Source organism: Vespula vulgaris, chromosome 3, assembly GCF_905475345.1.
Source record: "Vespula vulgaris chromosome 3, iyVesVulg1.1, whole genome shotgun sequence".
NCBI lineage: Eukaryota > Metazoa > Arthropoda > Insecta > Hymenoptera > Vespidae > Vespula > Vespula vulgaris.
This window is the reverse complement of record NC_066588.1, coordinates 11,393,973-11,398,479: the sequence shown is the minus strand read 5'-3', so window position 1 is coordinate 11,398,479 and position 4,507 is coordinate 11,393,973. Positions and strand designations below refer to the sequence as shown.

Here is a 4,507-nt window from a genome sequence, read left to right as displayed (position 1 = left end):
TCGTCCTTCTCTCATAACCACAGAGACATATATCGTAAAATAGAGATTAGTGGAACACAAGGAAAAAAGAAAAAAAAAAAATATATCAATAACAAGGGGAATACGTATTCATGTTTTTAAAGTCCCGACGATCTTATCATTTCGTTATCATCGTTAATTAAGTAGGAAATAGAAAGATGGTCTTAACAGGGAGTTGAGAATCGTTGTTGTAATAAAAAGGGGTTGATCGAATCGAACGATACATACATACATATATATACACATACATACATACATACATACATACATACATACATATATACAATTGGAGCTAAAATTACCGTCCCCTTGTCTTCTCCCTTTCCTCATTGTTCCAGTATTAGTTAGTTTCATTAATGTAATTCCCATGTACGAGATGTGTGTATGAGAGAGAGAGAAAGAGAGAGAGAAAAAGAGAGAGTGAGAGAGAGAGACCTCTCGTATTTACTTGGTTTCCTTTTTTAGCAATCTATTGTCGTGCCTTTGTGAACGTCGACCATACGGCGTTGGCGCATTGTGCCGTGGCATTGTCAGCGAGCCAACTCTGTTGAAAACGAACCTTCGACCATCGAGTCTCGTCCTTCCCTGAAAACCCTCCCTCTCATGCTTCCGACCTCGCGAATTCTCTAACCCTTCCGCTCCAACCGGCCATTCAAGCAAATCTCTCGAGCCGATCGCATGACACAAAAATGTCACTGTACTGGTTACTCTGTCTCTCTCTCTCTCTCTCTCTCTTTCTCTTTATCTCTGTATCTCTATCTGTCTTCGTTTTTTTTTCAAACACTAAAATGTAAAAGCAAAAAGTCGAAAACTAAAAATCGCTTTGTATATAATTCAAAAATCGGTGTAACCGTGTGTACGATTTATTTTTATGTTCCCTCTGTCTGTCTTTCTCTCTCTCTCTCTTTCTCATTCATTCATTCTTTGTTCCAACGGCTTGTTAACAATACATATGCGCGTAGGAAAAATTTGCACGGCTTGGTACGCAAGGGATTAACTTATCAAAGCACGAAATAATTCGACTACAATACATGGCTTTATCCTTCTTTTGTCTCTCCTAACGCACAGCTTTCGTAATATCCGGAAGTTATCCGCTTTTTCCGATTAGTTGTAATACTAGTCTTCCTTGTAGAAGAAGATAGATGTTCGAATAAAAAGGTCTCTCTCAAGTTTACCTCGCACCATTCTCTGTATACTTTCCTGTGTTGTACTAAATAAAAAAAAAAAGGAAAAAAAGTAGTGTAGTTACAGAACAGTAGGTAGGTAGATGGGTGGGTAGGTAGGTGGGTGGGTAGGTGGGTTAGTCGAATGGGTTTGGGTTAGTCGGCCGGGCGATGTATTTTTGTGTCTAGAACTATTAGAACGGAAAATTAAAAGCCGTGACGTTTGCCGAGCAAACTTCGTAACCACTCGAGACATCAAAGGCGATCGTTCATCTCGTTAACGGAGTTTCCTGCAATTAATTACATTTCGACCCATTCTATTTCAATTCCCGGTGAGAGGAGTGTAAATATTTCGTCCGTTCGGGAAGACCGGTCACACCGTTCGTGAATATTACACCCCTGTACCCCCTTACCACCACCCCATTACCCCATATATCCAACCAACCCCCTTCTCCACGGCTCACGATCCTTTTCTAACCTTTCGTAATTTCGAACGGTCGAATAATTCGTTGTACGAACTACCCGAACTAATTCTTAATAATAATTTAAGAGAGGAAACTATTCGTGCGCCCGAGTAAATACGATTTACACGATTGGTACGATCAATTTTCGTCGTAAATCAACACTCGCTGTTTCTTTCGGTTTTGTTTGACGAAGAAACTTTTGAAAGAGTTAGGAACTTTTTCGTTTCATTAAGAAAATCCGCGTTACTCGATCCGTCGGAGTTTATTATCGTTTCTTTCTTTCTTTTTTTTTTGTTTTCAATTTTATTCCTTCATTATTTCTCATCCTTTTCTTTTTCACTCTCCCTTTCCGAGTGAATTTTGTATTCTCTATTAACTTTATATTATATCTTTGAAGAAAAATTTAGCAGATCTTTCTTTTCTCTCAAGATCTCAACGATCTTATTGACGATCAGTCATTTACGTTACATAATCTTTGTCAAGGACACTCTTACGATCGTTATCTTTTTTATGAATCAGTATCATCGCTTCTCTTTTTCTCTGGAGACTTTTTCTCTGACAAACCAGAGATTTCTTCCCTTGTTTTCAGAGACGAGAAACGTATGATCCTTTATATACGCTTTTACGACTTCCGAGCGATGCCTTTTTACGGGTCCGACAAAATTAAGAACCGTCAGTCGGATGTTGGCCAAGGCGAGTTAAAAAGGAAAAAGAAAAAGAAGGTGAAAGAAGAAAAATAAGAATTACGTTCCTCTCGTAAAGTTTTTACCATGGCTCGCGGTAATCGCGTGAATGCGACGATAGAAAGAAGGCCCAAGAATATTTTTCCTTTATCCCTAACCGAATCCCTTCCATTTTGCCCTTTCCTCTTATTCGTATCCGCTTCTTTTGCTTTTCCGGTTCGACGAAGATCGATAGAGGAGTATTTAAGTACGTTGCAGTACCAAAGAAAAGATTGAAAAAGAGAGAGAGAGAGAGAGAGAGAAAATAAATGAAAAATGCTCTTAAAAGAAAGCGAAATCGTTTCGTTACAACGTTAAAGGAGAACGATTTGATTCATCCGTTCGTTCCGTTTTACAACTTCAAATCGTGAATTTTTACATTCCCGTCCTTATTCCTTTCGTCGTTTAGAGCCACTCGAATTTTCGAAACTCCCCAAAGGAATTCTTTCTTTTAGAAGGGAGAAACCGATCTTAAAATAATTATCTAGGGACGATACGATGAATGCGAGCGCGAAAGGACGAGCGTTTTCCGATAAGTATCGAAAGAAAAAGAGGACGAGAAAGTCTTAACGTAGGAAGTAGAAAGAATAAAAAAAGAAAGAGAGAAAGGAAGAAAAAGAAAAAAAAGATTCCCTCCCGTTTTTTTCTTGCTCGATGAAAGATTTACAATTGTCTTGGTGCATGTGCCATGTTGATAGCTTTCGACGTACTTTTTAAATAGCCTAAGCTCCTTTATTTTCATACTTTCTTTCTCTCTCTCTCTCTCTCTTTCTTTCTTTCTTTCTTTCTTTCTCTTTTTTTTTCTCATATTTCTGATTCGATTTTTCGTCTCTTCTCTTTCCCTACGATTTCTCCCTCGTAAAGCTCGTACGAAATCCCGCAGCTATCTACCTCACCCCTTTTTCCATCCCTTCACCTTTCAGACTTGGTCCAACCCTCTAATTGGCCCGTTCATTACGGTAATCAAAGAGAACTGCGCGATTCGTCGCATTTCCAAGGACAAATAACGTACCTGCATCGGGAAGAGTGCTGGTACATAGGACAAGAGTTCAAGAGAATGCGGTTTCAGAGATATTTGCATAAGCGTTAACGTCTCAAAGATGAGTAGTACGTAAAGTATCTATCTCATTGCTATTATTCGTTTCGACTTTCTTTTCTTTTCTTTTCTTCTCTTTTCTTTCGCTTTTTCTTTATATCTTTTGTTTTTATTTATTTATTTCTTTTTCTTTCTTTAACTCGACACTACTAAAGCTTTCCGTATTTTCTTTACTTTCACTCTTACTACAAAAGTATGAAGATAAAAAGAAAAATATGAATATTTAAAAAAAAAGAAGATATGGAAGAACCAGAGAAAGAGATTAACAAAGAAAAAAAAAAAAAGAAAGATGGACGTATTTTCTAAAACTAAATTTTCTATCTCTCACCTTGTCTTACCTTTACCAATGTTTCGTTCACGCTTTTTCTTCTCTACAACGATTAATATCTTCTTACGACAGCGATGTTGTTTCCCTTCTCTGTCCCTTTCCCTTTTTTTCTTTTGCTTTTTATTTACATACATCCTTTATTTGATCAAAAACTCGTTAATAACATTACATCACTTTAGCTGTTGCTGTCTGTTGTATCTTTTGGTTTCTTTTTTTTTTTTTTTCACTTCCATCAACCGTTCCATTCTCTCGTCGTAGATTTTCACGCATGCCACTTCGTATGTCACAAACGTGCCCTTATTTTTCTTTACCTTCCCTTCGAAAACCCTCGACACTTTCCTTCTCTCTCTTTCTTTTTCTCTTTTTCTCTTTTTGTCTCTCTTTCTCTTTATATAATATTAAACCACGGGCTTAGTCCGTACCTTGTCCATCCTCACTCGCTCTTCTTTCGTTTCCTCCCTGGAAGACAGATTTCCTCTTCCCTATTTTCCGAATACTCATCCCTTTTAGGGATCCTCATTCCGAATCGGGAGAAACCGTTGTGAAATATCGCGAACGAACCATTCCTCATCCTCTTCTCTTTATCCATCTTTTTTCTCTTTCTCTAATTCTCGGTCTCACGGGCCATACCTTCGAGTTATCCATTATCCTTTTAGTTGCCTTCTGAATGTATACGCGAAGTTGTTACAGTCGGAGATGTCGAAAGGGATGAATAA

General features: G+C 37.9%; 1 protein-coding gene across 12 annotated transcripts in view; it reads left to right on the top strand.

The window, feature by feature from the left end:
- The window catches only part of LOC127062385 (teneurin-m), a 682,969-nt gene that overhangs the window by 567,349 nt on the left and 111,113 nt on the right, over window positions 1–4,507 (top strand). The window lies entirely within an intron of this gene.